Genomic DNA, 19,728 nt, shown 5'->3' on the forward strand with positions numbered 1-19,728 from the left:
TGGCAGTGGGTGGGGAAAAAATGGCTTTTGTGTAATGGAGATGTATTTATCCAGCAGAGGAGAGGAGAGAGATGGCGAGACTGGATTCCCCTTTCCCCCCGCTCTCGGTTTCCCCCTTCACCTGCTTTCATGTGGCCTCCTGGTTCTTGGAATTTCTCACGCAGCAGCTGCTGGCGCAAAACCACAATAAAAATTCTTAACTATAGGGGACAAATGTCCCCTTGAAGCTGCATGGCCACACTCCAGGGAACCCGCGCAGCTGACTTTTCAGTGTAGTATTTTGAATGGCCCACACCTCGCCTTAAAGGGGCCATGTGGCGCCAAAAAAAAATTAAAGGAACATTGCAGGGGGCCTAACTGTTATAAATATTATTGGATTTACTTTATAGGAATCATGTGCACTGATATCACTTGGTCTGACCATCACGTGATCAAACCTCCAGGAATGCCTTCAACCAGAGTTGGCAACCTTACACCACCTGTACAACTTCTAACAACCCTCTTACTCACCCCCAGCACTTCAAACATTAACAACTGTGAGACATGGAGGGAGGGGGGGGGGTCCCAGACAGAGGTCTGCAGGACTTTAATGCCCCCCCCTCCCCCCCCCCCCCGATTTTACTGAGATCTGCCGGGCACTCTGGCCCTTTAGAAGCCACTTCAACCTGTGCAGTCTGCCAAAATAACAGATCTCAGGATCAAGACATTCCTCCCTCAATAGAAAAGGACCCTCGGATGGCATGAATATGACGAGGTGCACAAGCAACTACTTTGCAAAGTGGCCATTCTTCAACTATGAACTATTTTTGTTGGCAGGCTATTTGACCGTGAAGGACTGATTCTGATCAACTTGACTTTTTTTGTTTTGAATTTGCTGAAGCCGATTGTAAATGGTTTTCTTGAGACATTCGTATGGTCATAATTCAAACTGTAAAATGGACTATAAAATTAATCGTTTAAAAAAAACTATTAAGTCAGTGAATGATGGGCATTGATGGTTATACAGAATATACAACACAGAAGCTACCGATTTGGCCCGACCATTCCATGCCGGTATTTATGTTGCTCTCGCGCCTCCTCCCATCCTTCCTCATCTAAATCTCAGCATAACCCTATTTTCTTCTCCCTCATGCTTATCTAGTGTTTTTGAAATATGCCAGTTTATTAAAGTGAATAGAGATAGCCTTAATCAGGATCGACTGTAAGCCAATCTGGTGGACAAGTTGTGTTTAATCAGAGTTTAAGACAGAATATAACACATTAGTTATACAGGTGCAGCGTTGAAAATCTGGAGTTCTGGAATGATCTGGACTCGGACGATCGGTGGCAGGGTCGTCCGGAATCCGGACGCTGCGACCTCGGGGGGGGGGGGGGGGGGGTGCCCGTCACTGCCTGGCCTCACCCTACCGACGCTGCCCTCACCTCGGGGTCTCGCCACTGCTGCCCTTATTTCGGGGCCTCCTCACCGGCCTGGCTGAACACGTCCTCGGCAGGGCCCCGACCGAACACATTCTCGTTTCAAGAACCCGCCTTAAAGGTGTCTTACGATTTTGGCCACATGTCACTCTGTTTACACTAAGCCAGGGTTTCTTCCTGTGGAAATCTCTCTCGTCCCTCTCGTTTCCTTTGATCCCATAAAGCCAAACCAGAAAACTGCTCTTTTACAATGTAGCAACATGTTTACGTTAACACCGACAACTTCAATTCATTCTCTTCGGCAGCAATTTTGTTAAGGTAACTTTAAACCCTATCCTTCGCATTGTACATAAACATATTCAAGCCTTAACTTAAAAACAGCAGATAATCACTTAGCAACAGGGAGATTGTATGTAGTACAAAGAACTATACCATCCATTTCTCTGATTCGAATAGACTTTCCGTCTGCAGTTCAAAACGACGATTTAAACACAGCATTCGTAACAGTTTTATACATTTTTAGGCATCCAGGATTTCTAACACTAGCTTCCCCTTAAATGCACCTATACTATTTGCCTCAACTACTCCCCTGTGGTAGAGAGTTAATTATATATAATTACACACTTCAGACAAAGATCCCAGCTCGTAACAAAATATTTGTATCCACTTGGGAGATGTACATTTTCGCCCATTCTTTACCCCCTCTCACAGTTGAGTTACACGGCCACCACCTCACTGACAGCAATAAAGACCTTGCATATTTGTCTCTGTTTCTAAGTTGCTGTTCGCACTGTCCTGCCCTATTCTGAGCTATTTATTTTTTACATCAAGATTAGTAGATTGTGCAACTGTCAAAACTTGTGGTGGATTTCTTGCAGGGACTGAAATTAATATTGCTCCATGACTGAGAGAGATGTACATTTAGCAACTGTGCCAGAGGATTCAACTGCTGTAATTTGTCAGTGAATACATTCCCATATCAACATGTACTCACTACATTTTGCTTTGGAGGATATTTGTGCAGGTGTTTGCTTTTGTTCTTTGTGTATTGTCCCAAAACTTGTGTATAAGACAGTTAAGTGCACTTGTTACTTTGCAAGTACAGTTTTTATCTGACTGCAGCCTTATTTTTGAGTCTTGGTTTGCAAAAGGCAAGTGTAACTTGCCTCCAGGAATCTGATCCAAATTTATACTGGCTGTACTAGTTACAGCACATGGACATAAGGGAATCTTGTTTATCTGTGTGGATGACCTTGTTTCTAATTAAGAAACACGGCATGTGTTCAGCAGGAACGTTACTGATTACTGGATCCATCAAGGGCAGCATTGTGAAATCCAGGCCGGTGACACTGAATTCTGTGACTGATTATTCATATGTTTTTATTGTATTCCAAAACCTAGAGATGGGAACTAAGCATATTTCATTTTTATTGATAATGATTGGATATGATACTTATGCAGGACGGTTACATTTGTTGTGCTTTGGGTTCAGTATACTTGAAGCTGGGGCAATGGCCCCATGAAGTCTAAGCGATTTATTCTGTATTTGCTAATGTACTTCAGATTCTGCTCAGTTCACCTGTCTGGATTTTGTGAATTTAGTGGTTCGGAACAGTCTGCTTTCTCTGCTGCTATCTCATTTGCAGCTAAAAGAGTCCACCAATGAGGAACTAAGGCTACGCAGCACCACAGATTGCATATGGCACTGTTCACCCACGGTCTAAACTAAACGTGCTAGTGCAAAAGTGCCTTGGGATTTGCTGAAAGGTGCCCATATGAGTGAAGTCAAGATGAAAATTTGTTCTTATGTTCCTTACTCCTTGTATGGGTAAATGGCTTGCTAACATGCTCCAGGCAGATGAAGAATGGGAAGTCTGGTGGTACACCACAGCCAGCGTTTGCAAGAGGAGAAACTGGAAAAGGTAACTGGAACATGCTTTTAGCAGGATGTGCATGTTTTTGTTTTCCATATAATTATAAAATCTAGCATCTTTGGCCCCTGACTGTTGAACCTCTGGGAAAGATACTGCCCCGTAATTTGCGGCCCCTACGGACGTGTACACATCTCCGGCAAAAGGGCATCCACGGGTGGGGAGTTGGGGATTCTCTTTCAGTCGTTGGGCCGGCCCACTTGATCCCGGGGGCACTGCCGAACCATCTGCACTTCCTGAGATACGTTGGCCTCCACGCGTGCGTACCCGGAGAGGCTCGAGACCGGGTATCTCCCTACCTCCGGGACCACCAGATACGTGGGCATTTTATTTGCGGATCGGAGGCATTTCCCTGCAGGAAGCCTCCAACCGCAAATTCAGGGCCACTGACATTCTCCCTTTTGTTTGGGTGACAAGGTCCAAAGCAAGTCTATCATGCCATAAAATTTGAGGCAGTAATCATTCTATGCGTCCATCTAGAATAGTGCACGATGCCTTGCTGATTTGTCTCTCAATGCATTTTGGCTGAGGCTAACCCACATAGTGGCACTTGCAAACATAGAATTCACCCTGCTAGCTGAGAACAGAGCAGCACATAAGCAGTGTTTTTAAATTGTATTTTGCCGTGGATGCCTCAAGTCATGGGTCCATAGGGTATGGTAGTGTGGAATTGGTCTTGTATGACGAGTACTGTATTGTTAACGGCTGAATGCTCATTATACATTGTCTTGTAGAAGCCTCAGTCCTGGGACAAGTTTTTAAAAATTGTGCTCTTGCCTTCAAAAACCTACCGACAGACTCCAAATGAATGGCAAAATCTCAATTTGACATGACCAGCAGTAAAAAGAACTTTGATGTGATTCCAGTAATTTAGAGGTAGTAAATGCTTGTATCATGTGTATATGTAGAGATGAGAAAGGTTCCTACCCTAAAATGCCATTCGTGTATAAAATGGCACAACTGGAGCTTTGGGGATGGGAGTAATTGTGATGCTGAATCTGTGCGGTTTGTAAAACTCCCTTTTTATTAAAGGGAGAGAGGCCTTTTTAAAAAAAAATGTGACTGACTCTCGTGACCTAATTTAGTAGAAATTGAGCAACTATCAAATTGTTCTTGTACAATTGGAGTATTGATTCATTTTGTATTACAGTAATATGAGTTAATGGGCCACCAAAATTTTTTTTACTGTGCAAATGATTTGGTAATTACATAACATTTATGGACTTAATGTAATCCTTTTTATAGTTATGGACCCTTGCTTGTTGAGTGCTGTGGAAAGTCCTCAATTGCGGCTTAGTAATTATTGACCAGTTGACCTGGAGGAAGTCAACTAGAATTTCAATCATAGAAACATAGAAACATAGAAAATAGGTGCAGGAGTAGGCCATTCGGCCCTTCTAGCCTGCACCGCCATTCAATGAGTTCATGGCTGAACATTCAACTTCAGTACCCCATTCCTGCTTTCTCGCCATACCCCTTGATCCCCCTAGTAGTAAGGACCTCATCTAACTCCTTTTGAATATAATAGAAACATAGAATCCTTTTGATTGAAAGCGAAGAAGCTGCAGAAAGAACCAACACTTTTTTTTAATCTATAAAACAGTGTGAAGCTGATTACATTCACTATTCATAGAAATGCTGGTTAGAAGAGGAAAATAAATATGTAGTCAAAAAAGATTCTGAGATTGAGTGATCTTGAAAAACATTTACCCGAACACTTGAAATCCATTGCTTAAAATATCAAGTGATTTGGCTGGTGATTGGTGAGTAGCTTTTCTTTTTATTTTTTATATCAGTAAGTAAACTGTAACATTGTTGTTACCAATTTAAGGGTATCTAAGGGTTAAGGCATGGCAGGAGAGTTCGGTCACGTGTTATGCTCCTCCTGTACCATGTGGGAACTCAGGGACACTTCCGGTGTCCCTGACGACTATGTGTGTGAGAAGTGTATCCGCCTCCATCTCCTGATGGACCACGTTGCGGAATTGGAGCCGAGGGTGGATTCACTCTGGAGCATCCACGATGCTGAGAATGACATATATGGCACGTGTAGTGAGTTGGTCTTACCGCATGAGAAGGATCCACAGCCAGCTAGGGAATGGAAGACCAGCAGGAAGAGTAGTACAAAGAAGGTAGTGCAGGGGTCCCATCTGGTCATCCCCCTGCAAAACCGATACACTGCTTTGACTGCTGTTGAGGAGGATGACTCATCAGGGGAGGGCAGCAGCAGCCAAGTTCATGGCACCGTGGCTGGCTCTGTTGCACAGGAGGGCAGGAAAAAGAGTGGGAGAGTGATAGTGATAGGGGATTCAATCATAAGGGGAATAGATCGGCGTTTCTGCGGCCGCAACCGAGACTCCAGGATGGTATGTTGCCTCCCTGGTGCAAGGGTCAAGGATGTCTCCGAGCGAGTGCAGGACATTCTAAAAAGGGAGGGAGAACAGCCAGTTGTCGTGGTGCACATTGGTACCAATGACATAGGTAAAAAAAGGGATGAGGTCCTACGAGACGAATTTAAGGAGCTAGGAGCTAAATTAAAAAGTAGGACTTCAAAAGTAGTAATAGAAACATAGAAACATAGTAACATAGAAAATAGGTGCAGGAGTAGGCCATTCGGCCCTTCTAGCCTGCACCGCCATTCAATGAGTTCATAGCTGAACATTCAACTTCAGTACCCCATTCCTGCTTTCTCGCCATACCCCTTGATCCCCCTAGTAGTAAGGACCTCATCTTACTCCTTTTTGAATATATTTAGTGAATTGGCCTCAACAACTTTCTGTGGTAGAGAATTCCACAGGTTCACCACTCTCTGGGTGAAGAAGTTCCTCCGCATCTCGGTCCTAAATGGCTTACCCCTTATCCTTAGACTGTGACCTCTGGTTCTGGACTTCCCCAACATTGGGAACATTCTTCCTGCATCTAACCTGTCTAACCCCGTCAGAATTTTAAATGTTTCTATGAGGTCCCCTCTCATTCTTCTGAACTCCAGTGAATATTAGCCCAGTTGATCCAGTCTTTCTTGATAGGTCAGTCCCGCCATCCCGGGAATCAGTCTGGTGAACCTTTGCTGCACTCCCTCAATCTCGGGATTGCTACCAGTGCCACGTGCTAGTCAGAGTAGGAATCGCAGGATAGCACAGATGAATACATGGCTTGAGCAGTGGTGCAGCAGAGAGGGATTCAAATTCGTGGGGCATTGGAACAGGTTCTGGGGGAGGTGGGAGCAGTACAAACTGGACGGTCTGCACTTAGGCAGGACTGGAACCAATGTCCTAGGGGGAGTGTTTGCTAGTGCTGTTGGGGAGGAGTTAAACTAATATGGCAGGGGGATGGGAACCAATACAGGGAGACAGAGGGAAACAAAAAGGAGACAAAAACAAAAGACAGAAAAGAGATGAGTAAAAGTGGAGGGCAGAGAAACCAAAGGCAAGAAACAAAAAGGGCCACTGAATATAAAAGGGCTGCAGGAAGGGTCAAAACTAAAAATCATGGTTTAAAAACTAGGATGAAAACACTCTACCTAAATGCACGCAGCATTCGAAATAAAGTAAATAAGTTGACGGCACAAATCATTACAAATGGGTATGATTTGGTGGCCATTACAGAAACATGGTTGCAGGGTGGCCAAGACTGGGAATTAAACATACAGGGTTAACTGACGATTCAGAAAGATAGGCAAGAAGGGAAAGGAGGTGGGGTAGCTCTGTTAATAAAGGATGATATCAGGGCAGTTGTGAGGGATGATATTGGCTCCAATGAACAAAATGTTGAATCATTGTGGGTGGAGATTAGAGATAGTAAGGGGAAAAAGTCACTGGTCGGCATAGTTTATAGGCCCCCAAATAATAACTTCACGGTGGGGCGGACAGTAATCAAGGGAATAATGGAGGCATGTGAAAAAGGAACGGCAGTAGTCATGGGGGATTTTAACCTACATATCGATTGGTCAAATCAAATCACACGGGGTAGCCTGGAGGAGGAATTCATAGAATGCATACGGGATTGTTTCTTAGAACAGTATGTAACAGAACCTATAAGGGAGCAAGCCATCGTAGATCTGGTCCTGTGTAATGAGACAGGAAAAATAAACGATCTCCTCGTAAAAGATCCTCTCGGAATGAGTGATCACAATATGGTTGAATTTGTAATACAGATTAAGGATGAGGAAGTTGTTTCAGAAATGAGTGTACTATGCTTAAACAAAGGGGACTACAGTGGTATGAGGGCAGAGTTGGATAAAGTAGTCTGGAAACAAGGACTAAACAGTGGCACAATTGAGGAACAGTGGAGGACTTTTAAGGAGCTCTTTCATAGTGCGCAACAAAAATATATTCCAGTGAAAAAGAAGGGCGGCAAGAGAAGGGATAACCAGCCGTGGATAACCAAGGAAATAAAGGAACGTATCAAATCAAAGACCAATGCGTATAAGGTGAACATAAGAACATAAGAATTAGGCACAGGAGTAGGCCATCTAGCCCCTCGAGCCTGCTCCGCCATTCAATAAGATCATGGCTGATCTGGTCGTGGACTCAGCTCCACTTACCCGCCCTCTCCCCGTAACCCTTAATTCCAGGGTGGCCAAGGTTAGACTAGGGATTGGGAAAATTTTAAGCAACAGCAAAGAATGACTAAAAAAGCAATAAAGAAGGGGAAGATAGATTACGAAGGTAAACTTGCGCAAAACGTAAAAACAGATAGTAAAAGCTTTTACAGATATATAAAACGGAAAAGAGTGACTAAAGTAAATGTTGGTCCCTTAGAAGATGAAAAGGGAGATTTAATAATGGGAAATGTGGAAATGGCTGAGACCGTAAACAATTATTTTGCTTCCGTCTTCACAGTGGAAGACACAAAAACCATGCCAAAATTTGCAGGCCACAGGAATGTGGGAAGGGAGGGCCTTGAGACAATCGCTATCACTAGGGGGGGGGTAGTGCTGGACAGGCTAATGGGACAGAAGGTTGACAAGTCCTGATGAAATGCATCCCAGGGTATTAAAAGAGGTGGCGGAAGTTATAGCAGATGCATTCGTTATAATCTACCAAAATTCTCTGGACTCTGGGGAGGTGCCAGCGGATTGGAAAGCAGCTAATGTAACGCCTCTGTTTTAAAAAAAAAAAAGGGGGCAGGCAAAAGGCAGGTAACTATAGGCCGGTTAGTTTAACATCTGTAGTGGGGAAAATGCTTGAAACTATCATTAAGGAAGAAATAGCGGGACATCTAGATAGGAATAGTGCAATCGAGCAGACGCAGCATGGATTCATGAAGGGGAAATCATGTTTAACTAACTTACTGGAATTCTTTGAGGATATAACGAGCATGGTGGATAGAGGTGTACCGATGGATGTGGTGTATTTAGATTTCCAAAAGGCATTCGATAAGGTGCCACACAAAAGGTTACTGCAGAAGATAGAGGTACGTGGCGTCGGAGGAAATGTATTAGCATGGATAGAGAATTGGCTGGCGAACAGAAAGCAGAGAGTCGGGATAAATGGGTCCTTTTCTGGTTGAAAATCAGTGGTTAGTGGTGTGCCACAGGGATCAGTGCTGGGACCACAACTGTTTACAATATACATAGATGACCTGGAAGAGGGCACAGAGTGTAGTGCAACAAAATTTGCAGATGACACAAAGATTAGTGGGAAAGCGGGTTGTGTAGAGGACACAGAGAGGCTGCAAAGAGATTTAGATAGGTTAAGCGAATGGGCTAAGGTTTGGCAGATGGAATACAATGTCGGAAAGTGTGAGGTCATCCACTTTGGGGAAAAAAAAAACAGTAAATGGGAATATTATTTGAATGGGGAGAAATGACAACATGCTGTGGTGCAGAGGGACCTGGGGGTCCTTGTGCATGAAATCCCAAAAGGTTAGTTTGCAGGTGCAGCAGGTAATCAGGAAGGCGAATGGAATGTTGGCCTTCATTGCGAGAGGGATGGAGTACAAAAAGCAGGGAGGTCTTGCTGCAACTGTATAAGGTATTGGTAAGGCCGCACCTGGTTTACTGCGTGCAGTTTTGGTCACCTTACTTAAGGAAGGATATACTAGCTTTGGAAGGGGTACAGAGACGATTCACTAGGCTGATTCCAGAAATGAGGGGGTTAACTTATGATGATAGATTGAGTAGACTGGGTCTTTACTCCTTGGAGTTCAGAAGGATGAGGGGTGATCTTATAGAAAAATTTAAAATCATGAAAGGGATAGACAAGATAGAGGCAGCGAGGTTGTTTCCACTGGTCGGGGAGACTAGAACTAGGGGGCACAGCCTCAAAATACGGAGGAGCCAATTTAAAACCGAGTTGAGAAGGAATTTCTTCTCCCAGAGGGTTGTGAATCTGTGGAATTCTCTGCCCAAGGAAGCAGTTGAGGCTAGCTCATTGAATGTTTTCAAGTCAAAGATAAATAGATTTTTAACCAATAAGGGAATTAAGGGTTACGGGGAGAGGGCGGGTAAGTGGAGCTGAGTGTACGGCCAGATCAGCCATAATCTTATTGAATGGCGGAGCAGGCTCGAGGGGCTAGATGGCCTACTCCTGTTCCTAATTCTTATGTTCTTAAGCGCAGTTGATGATAAATCCCCAACTGTGCCTTTCTCACCGGTTTTGAATTCATTGCATGGTTATTTTTTTTCCTCGGCTATATTGGCTGAAGGCGACATTTTCCGCCTCCCTTCCTCTCCCCTGCGCCCAGTGATGGCTGTATTGCTGGAAATTGCATGATAGTGGTAGTATTCTTGAAGCGGTGAGTTGATGAGGAATTTTACTGCAACCTACACCAACCTGTAATAGGCAGAAAAGCAGAGGTCTGCACATGCTGACGTAAGTGCATGTGTGGAGGTCTGCTCACTGGTCTTCAATTCTGGAAAATGTTTGTTCGGAAATAACTGACCTTTTTTCTGTCAACTCTTCTCCACACTGGCAAATATAATGGAACTGTGGCAGTTATAACTGTTAATCCTGCTTTGATGTGACATTAAAAGTATGTTGCACTGATGGAAAATGTTGCGTATAGCTTTTGGATTAAAGAATGTACATAAGAGGTTCCTGATAGTGCAGCAAATTTATACAGTGAGTAGCTGCACCATAGATACTAGGAAAATCCCAGGCTCAATTGTTGGTGGGTGCTGAGTTAGCTAGGGCTACACTTGACCTCGGTACCCCTGGGCTAGGAAGGAGATAAATCCGATAGGGTTCCCATTCCTGATCACTAGCAGTGACTCCTGCTGGAACAGTTTGTGTTGGTGAGTGGCTCAATAAGGTAAGGGCAGAGATTGGGATTCCCCCCCACCCCCCCATTTAAGTTGAATAGTCTGCCAGCATTCACTGTTGAGATCATTATAATGCATAATAGCCATTTAGACAAGGTAACTGTCAACCTTGCCTCTGAGTCAGAAGGTTGACTGTTCAATCCCCCTCCAGAGATTTGAAAAGAAAATCTAAACTGATACTAAGTACAGCATTCCCTTTGCACTATATTGTCAGAGGATGCAACGTCAAATTGTGGCCCTGTCCTCCGAGGTGAATGTAAAAGATCCCATGGCAGTAATAAGAGTAGGAGAGTTTTTTAGGTGTCCTGTCCAATATTTATCCCTCATTGTCTTTCAGATGAGACGTTAAACCGAGGCCCCGATTGCTCTCGAGTAGATGTAAAAGATCCCATGGCACTATTTCGAAGAAGAGCAGGGGAGTTATCCCTGATGTCGTGGCCAATATTTTTTGTGGGAGCTTGCTTTTGTGCAAATTGGCTGCCACGTTTCCTACATTACAACAGTGACTACACTCCAAAAGTACTTAATTGGCTGTAAAATGCTTTGAGACATCTGGTGGTCGTGAAAGGTGCTATATGAATGCAAGTCTTTCTTTCATTGCTATTTGTGGGACCTTGTTGTGTACAAATTGGCTGCTGAGATTTTCCAACAGTGACTACAGTTCAAATAAAAGTACTTAATTGGCTGTGAAGTACATTGGGACATCCTGTGGTCATGAAAGGAGATATATAAATGCAAGTTCCTTCCTCGCGCTCTCCTTCCCTCTTTCCTGAGTCGTCTGGTTCTGAGTGCAAACGCCATTGTTGAACTTGAGCACATAATCTAGGCTGAGACTTGTGTACCTGAGGCAAGTTTTGTGAGATGTGATGAGGCATTAAACAACTACAAAACAAAACAATTTGCTGCTCAGTATCTGTGTAGCCGTATCCCAGTATTCAGTTTAGTCCATTGGTTTGGACTAATTGAATCCAAACAGCTTCAACTGCTGCTGATATGCTGATATCTCTTGCCACAGCAGGCAGATTATCTCTGATCAATGCGACTAGACCTCCTCCCTTCTGGATGTGGAGGTGTTGCTCAGTCAGAAAAGAGAAAGGAGAATTTTAATAAAATTATACAAGGTTCTGTAGTGTTAGAGAAAATGGTTCTGAGTTTAATTTGCGCAACTGCTAGGTGACACACCCTAGGTTGTAGGTTTAGTTGGTGCAACTTGTCTGGGTTTGATTTTAATTTGGTAGCACTGGAAAATGTATTCTCTGAACCTGGATGAATCTTGCCAATACAAAACTGACTTGGACGGATGAAAATAAATCGCTGAAAATATCTCAGCATTGAATCAGTTTTTTGAAGTGTTATTGGGTTTCTGTTTGAAGTCTGGCACTTGGCTACTGAAATGGCTAACAGGTAGATCTTTGATTAAAACCTTAGAGACTCTTGATGCCCCGTCTCTCAAATTCATTAATTACTTCCTTTTAATTTGGTTTCCTGGTTTTCCTTCCTGTAGTTGGTTTGATCCATCATGTCTGTCTTCATACATCTTAAATTGTTACTGGGAAACCTTTCTTGCTGGACTAACTGTATGCAATATAAAGAAGATTTCTCATGCATTTTTGATTTGTAATTGTTTTGAAATGTGTTTCAGCTGTCTTTTGTTGCCTGGTGACATCAATTCCAATATTGATTATTTAAGACATTTCAGAGGGGGAGGGGGAGGGGTTCTGTCTTCTGGCAAATTTCAATTGGTAGACATTGTAGAATTTCCCTAGCTGGCATGGTGATGTATTGGATTGTTGTTGCAAATGAAAAGCAGGGTGTAAACTGAGCACTAAATAAGTTGTGTGGGGATGATTGAATTACTAGTACAGGTACAGTAGTTGGTGTGGATTTCCACAAAGAGCATACTCTGCTCTTCCTACAAAGTCTTCAATTTTGCCTATACTGATTTTAAGCAAGAGTAGTATAGCATAAGGGAAGCTAGTATAAATCAGAGTAGGTTTAAAATACTGAAAATGAGTACAGATTAGTGATGAGGTTGTAGGAAGAGCAGAGTACATTCTAAACCAAGTATAGGATTGATTTGTTAAATGATTTTTAGAATCTACATACAGCATCATTAATTGGAAGCAGCGATTCCATTATATGCTGAAACAATTATTATTGTGTGCGTTTGCGAAGGAGAGCATTGAGAGTGGCTTAGCCAGTCACTTGATGTTCACAGGACTCAGTATAAAACCCCAGTCAGTTGGGTCTAGGTCATCCACGATTCTTAATAGTAATGTGTTGCTATGAATTCTTAAGCAAAGAACCCATGAAGCAAATACATTACAATGGGCAGGCTCCCTATCACAGAAGCTGGATTTTCACAAGAATGGGCCAGAGGACGAATTAATGGAAATAGAAATGTTGGATAAGGTGGTCAGTCAGTAACTGCGGAAAGTAAGGCAGCAGGCCTGGATGGACGTTTATCATTAGAAATGTGTATAAAGACTGAGGATTGGAAAATAGCTAACAGAACCCCCATCTTTCAAAATGGTCATGGAGACGACTTTGGAAACTACAAGCCAGTGAGTTTAATGTCTGTTGTGGTATTGGAAGACAACCTGAAAGGGGAGATAATTAAATACAAAAGCAAAATACTACGGATGCTGGAATCTGAAATAAAAACAGAAAATGCTGGAAATCTCAGTGGGTCAGGCAGCATTTGTGGAGAGAAAAACAGAGTTAACGTTTTGGGTCGATGACCCTTTGTCAGAACTGGCAAATATTTAAAATGAACAGATTCTTAATTTCACTTTTCCATGCTCTAACAGATTCTGAAGGAGCACTGAAAGGATAATTAAATGCTTAGATAGGTATGGTATGGAACGTAAGAACAGGAGTCGGCCATTCAATGCGTTCATGATCTGTATCCTAATTCCATCCACCTGTCTTAGCTCCATGTCCCTTAATACCCTTGACTAGCAAAATTCTATCAATTTCAAATAAAATTATTTATTGAAGTAGCATCAACTGCCTTTTGTGGGTGAAAGTTCCATCCTTTATGAATAAATGTTTCCTAATTTATCACCTGAATGGCCTAGTTATGATTTTAAGGTTATGTCCCTTTGTATGAGGAGTCAGCAATGTTTTAGGTTAAGTGGGTTTTGCTGTGCAACTTTACTGAGGTTCTTTGAGTTAGTGCTTGGTCTTATTGAAGAGGGAAATTCTGTGGATGTGATTTCAATATGGCTTTCACTATTGTCCAATGCAACATTCATCAACAAGATAGAAAGCCATAGAAAAATAGGCAAGCTTCTGAGTTAGATTGAAAATGGGCTCAGCTAGCAAAAGCAAAGGATAGTTGTGAATAGAGATGTGGCGAGGGGTATTTTATGAGCAGAATGCAGAAGGAATCTGCTGTGGCCATTGCTGTTTATAGTTTCTGTAAATGATTTGGAGCTGGAGGTAAAGAAAGCTCCTATGTATAAAATCCAGGATCTCATGTCTATTTAATGGACTTTACTAGATGTACTCTCACTGTCAAAGATCAGTGTCTCTGCAGCCCTGGACCTTTTTGGATTCTACATTCTGTTAAGAGTCTTGCTGTTTTAGGGTAAAATTCTATTTTCTCAATGCATTACTGCACATATTTCTTGGGATTCAACTGCATCTGCCACTTATTTGTCCACTATACTAATCGACAACAATGAAGCAAAAAGTTGGTCAAAGGAAAAGTGGGAATGATTAAGCGCCAAAAAGGAGATATTCTTGTGCAGGTAGGGGCCATGGCTGAGGTACTAAATGAGTATTTTGCATCAGTCCTCACTGGCAGCATCCTTTTCTCCAATGTAGCAGTAAAGGAGGAGGTACAAGTTGAGTGTCTAAAATCTGGATTCCAAAATTCGGAATGTTCCGGACACCAGGCCGACCCCGCCACGGGTTGGCTGGAAACCGGAAAATGTTCTGAAATCTGGACTCCCCCCACCTCGGCGGCCTGACCTCTCCCTGGCTCGCCCTCGCCCCCTTACTTTGGCAGTCTGACTTCGCCCCAGCCCTCAGCGGCCCGACCTCGCCCTGGCCCAACCTCACCCCCTTACCTCCTCGGTGGCCCGACCCACTCTGCCCCCGGTTACCTCGGTCCAGGCAAAAATGTTCCGAAATACATGGAATCTGGAACGACCTCGGTCCGGATGTTTCCGGATTTCGGACGTCATACTGTAGTAGCAATATTGGATAGGATGAACAAATAAAATGAAGGTACTAAAAAGGTTGGCAGTCCTCAAAGTAGAAAAGTCACCTTGCCTGTTGGAATGCATTCTAGGGGGCCAATTTTCCACTTTGCTGATTTTTGGTGGGAAACTTTGAGATAATCCGGGACAGAATTCATTGGCATTTGAAAAAGTATGGGCTAATAAATGAAAACCAACACGGATTTGTTAAATCCAAATCGTGTTTGACTAACTTGATCAAGTTCTTTGAAATAACGGAGAGGGTTGATGAGGATAACGCGGTTGATGAGGATAACGCGGTTGATGTGTATATGGGCTTTCAAAAGGCATTTGACAAAGTACCACATAATAGACTTGTTGGCAAAATTAAAGCCCATGGGTTAAGGGCCGTGGCAGCGGCAGCGTGATACAAAATTGGCTAAGGGACAGAGTTTTTCAGACTGGAGGGAAGTATACACATGGCAGATCAAATTTGATGCAAAGAATTGTAAAGTGATAAATTTCGATCAGAAAAGGCAACATGAACTAAATGGCACAATTTTAAAGGGGGTTCAGGAACATAGCAACCTGGGATGTATGTACAAAAATGTTTGATTTGTAGCAGGACAAGTTGAGAAGGCTGTTAAGAAAGCTTCATTAATAGAGACATAAAGAAAGACTTGGATTTTATATCGCGCTTTTCACAACCACCAGACATCTCCAAGCGCTTTACAGCCAATTAAGTACTTTTGGAGTGTAGTCACTGTTGTAATGTAGGTGTAGTCACTGTTTTAATGTAGGGTAGAGTACAAAAGCAAGGAAGTTATGTTAAACCGTTATAAAATACTGGTTAGGCCTCAGCTGGAGTATTGTGTTTAATTCTGGCACTACATTTTAGGAAGATTTCAAGGCTTTGGAGAGGGCACAGGAGATTTACTGGAATGGTACTAGGGATGAGAGACTGAAGAAGCTGGGGTTCTCCTTAGCAGAGAAGATTACATGGAAATTTGATAGAGGTGTTCAAACTCATGAATTATTCAGAGTAAATAAGGAGTTTGCTGGCTGAAAGGCCAGTAACCAGAGGACACAGATTTAAGGTGATTGGCAAATGAACCAGCGGTGACATGTGCAAACATTGTTTTTTTTACACGAATTGTTGTGATCTGGAATGCACTGCCTGAAAGTGTGGTGGAAGCAGATTCAATAGTAACATTCAAAAGACAATTGGACAAATATTTGAAGGGGGAAAAAAATACAGGACTGTGTGGAAAGAGCAGGGGAGTGAAATTAGGTGGATAGCTCTTCCAAAGAGCTGGCACAAGTATGATGGGTCAAATAGCATCCTTTCCATGCTGTATCATGCAATGCTTTTAGAGCAAATTACTTTGAGGTGGGGGAAGGAAGCAGGGAGAAATAAATGTTTGTTTGCTTGGATGCACAACCAACCATAGAGAGATGACTGAAACCTTGGTCAGAAAGATGGATATTGTGAAGGTTTTTTAAAGGTGGCGAGTGAGCAGTGGAGAGGTGGGTTTATAGAGAGACCTCCAGAGAGTAGGGCTGAGATAGCCGAAGGGTCTGTTTTTAAAAAAAAATAGAGGGATGTACAAAACTTCAAAGTTGGAGGACCGATGAGTTTGGGATGGGATGGAGTGGAGGAGGTTACAGAGACGGGCTGGGCTGGGGGAAATCATGGAAGGATTTGAGGATGACTATTTTAAATTGAATGCATTGGGAGGCAAATAGTCAATGAGGACAGAGGTAATGAGTGAGCAGGATGGGATTATGGGTGGTTGAGATTTCAAGTTTAGGGGGTAGAGGATGGAAGGAGCTATCCTTGAAAAAGGGTGCAATGTTTACCAACCTCCAGTCCTTTGTCACAATTCTTGTTTCCAAAGATTTTTGGAAAATTAAGGTTCATTTCTCCATTGTCACCTCTTCAGTTTCCTTCGGTATTCTTTTCTCATTTTAATCCCATTAACTTTTTAATATTTTTCTCCAGCACTGGATCGTTTGTGTCCTTCTAAGATACTCTCTTAAAATTTTCACTTTCCTCCTATTTAAAAACTGATGCAAAATATTTCTTGAATATCTGTCAATCTCTCACTCTAAAGTGCAAGATTGCCACCCCCATCTCTAAATGACCCCAACCCTTCTTTAATTGTCCTTTTGCTGATAAATGCTTATATAAAACCCTTTGCTGTTCCCTTTTTATTGACTGACTTCTTTCAAAACCTCTTGGTCTTTCTGAACACACTCTCTCTACTTCCTTTTAATACCTCCTTGTATTGGTCACCGCTTCCTTCTGTATTATCTTGCCAGAATAATTATTTGCAACAATTTTTTTGTGACTTCTGCGCATGCGTGCCTTGGACTTCACCCCCTTTTTGCGCATGCGCGCTCGATTCGGTTGCGCATGCGCAGTGTGACATTATGAGAAAGCCAGAAGTGGAGCCAAACTACTGACAGCATGGAGCTCACTGCTGCTCAAGCCTGGAGCTGGAGCTGCTTCTGGGGCTTTTGGATTATCTCCAGGATGTTTGCCTAAAATATTGCTGTGATTATCTACACAAACATTTTGGTGGCCTTAGAAACATATAGAAACATAGAAAATAGGTGCAGGAGCAGGCCATTCAGCCCTTCTAGCCTGCACCGCCATTCAATGAGTTCATGGCTGAACATGAAACTTCAGTACCCCCTTCCTGCTTTCTCGCCATAACCCTTGATCCCCCGAGTAGTAAGGACTTCATCTAACTCCCTTTTGAATATATTTAGTGAATTGGCCTCAACAACTTTCTGTGGTAGAGAATTCCACAGGTTCACCACTCTCTGGGTGAAGAAGTTTCTCCTCATCTCGGTCCTAAATGGCTTACCCCTTATCCTCAGACTGTGACCCCTGGTTCTGGACTTCCCCAACATTGGGAACATTCTTCCTGCATCTAACCTGTCTAAACCCGTCAGAATTTTAAACGTTTCTATGAGGTCCCCTCTCATTCTTCTGAACTCCAGTGAATACAAGCCCAGTTGATCCAGTCTTTCTTGATAGGTCAGTCCCGCCATCCCGGGAATCAGTCTGGTGAATCTTCGCTGCACTCCCTCAATAGCAAGAATGTCCTTCCTCAAGTTAGGAGACCAAAACTGTACACAATACTCCACGTGTGGCCTCACCAAGGCCCTGTACAACTGTAGCAACACCTCCCTGCCCCTGTATTCAAATCCCCTCGCTATGAAGGCCAACATGCCATTTGCTTTCTTAACCGCCTGCTGTACCTGCATGCTAACCTTCAATAACTGATGTACCATGACACCCAGGTCTCGTTGCACCTTCCCTTTTCCTAATCTGTCACCATTCAGATAATAGTCTGTCTCTCTGTTTTTACCACCTTCTGTGGGAGATAAAAAAAAGTCGGGAGAGATTGGCGGTGGGGTGGGGAGGGGGGAGAGAAGAGAGAGACTGAGGGGGAGAGGGAGACTAGGGCGCAGAGAGAGAGAGAGAGAGAGAGAGAGAGAGAGCAAGCAAGCAAGTGGGGTGGTGGAGACCTTAACCTGTGAGAGTGAGCTCTCTCCTGTCTGGAGTTGGCAGTCAAAATGGCTTGAATTACACTTTGCAAAGTCACTGATTAGGTAGGCAGGGCAGTTCTAATTACACATTTCAGAGAAATTGCTGGGTGTGTTTGGTCCCCTTGGAGGATAGATCTGTTGTAAATAAACATGTCCTTTTCTGCCCTAATATTGATCATCTGCATCATAAGATTATTTGTTCTGACCCTGAAGTGTGCCCGACTTTCAATATCTGGAGAAATAAGGATGAAAAGTGCAATGATGTACAATATACCTCCCCAATAATTGTTAGTGGCACAATGGTTTTGCCAAATGGACAGGGAAAGAGTTGTTTTTAAGGTTCATTTAACTAAGGGGTTATTAGCTTCCAGTTAATTGGTTCTCTTCTAATCTCAAAGAATGAGCAGGCCATTCATTTATATATAACTTATTTTTCCTGCTGTACACATCAGATTGTTTTTATCTCTTGCTGCCTTGACAGCAAATCTATATTCTTCCACCCCTTCAATTCTTTGTTGTTTTTATCCTCTTACCATGAACTGTTGTAGCCTGTTTCCATCTTTATATTGCGACACTGACTGACTTGCCCATATCAAAGGATTTATTTTATATTTTGATGTTGTTTCCTTAGGTTAAAATGATGTCTGATTTTAGGAGAAAAGGTCATTGTAAGCACAGATTCTGTCCACTCACACCCACTCCTCTCAATTTAGTCCTGCCATCCAAGTGGTGGGTCCCCTTCTGAACCTTAGTGCTGTCAGATTATGGATGGTGTATCCAAATAGAATGCAATTATAAATTGACTGTCTATATAGTTGTCAGCTTGGTAGTACATGCCCCACGCTCTGACTTGTTTTATATCCATTTATATTCAGTAGATCTTAAGCATACATTCAGTTTAAGTATGGTATGGAAGATGAGAACCTTGAGGATATAAACCGTAAAAGAAAATCTTGAATTTATTCTGTGATCAATTTTAAGAGGCACAGGCATGTTGTTGAATATATGAATAGGTGGTTTCTCTGAATGAGCTGGTCTTGCCAACTTTGTTCTTGATCTAAAACTAGCTCTCATATCTTGTTTTGTGGAAGCTGTGTTAAAGCTTTGGCAGTAGGAGTGAAAATGTAAATAATGTATTGGACGAAATTAATTTGCATATGCTAATAAAAGAAAGCAGTGGCAGCAAAATATGTGTTCATGCTGTCAAGAAAAGTAAATGGGAATCATTAATGTACATGAGGGTTTGTTGATAAACAAATGACCCTTTCTGTTTTTCTTTTTCTCCCTGCTTCTCCACTTCTGATTTTTCTCTCTCCACTTGCTCCTATTCCCCTAACGTTTTTGCTTCATGCTCTTTTCGCTCCTAATA

General features: G+C 42.7%; 1 protein-coding gene across 5 annotated transcripts in view; it reads left to right on the forward strand.

Moving 5' to 3' along the window:
- cnot6l (CCR4-NOT transcription complex, subunit 6-like) overlaps nucleotides 1–19,728 on the forward strand; it is a 122,692-nt gene that overhangs the window by 17,304 nt on the left and 85,660 nt on the right. Inside the window, exon 2 of one of the 5 annotated variants that reach the window (XM_070871097.1) lies at nucleotides 10,949–10,989. The exons of the other annotated variants lie outside the window; for them this stretch is intronic. The gene's annotated coding sequence lies outside the window, so the exon portion shown is untranslated. The remainder of the gene's footprint in view (nucleotides 1–10,948; nucleotides 10,990–19,728) is intronic. 5 annotated transcript variants of the gene reach the window in all.

The sequence above is a fragment of the Pristiophorus japonicus genome, chromosome 2 (assembly GCF_044704955.1).
Source record: "Pristiophorus japonicus isolate sPriJap1 chromosome 2, sPriJap1.hap1, whole genome shotgun sequence".
In the NCBI taxonomy this organism is placed as follows: domain Eukaryota; kingdom Metazoa; phylum Chordata; class Chondrichthyes; family Pristiophoridae; genus Pristiophorus; species Pristiophorus japonicus.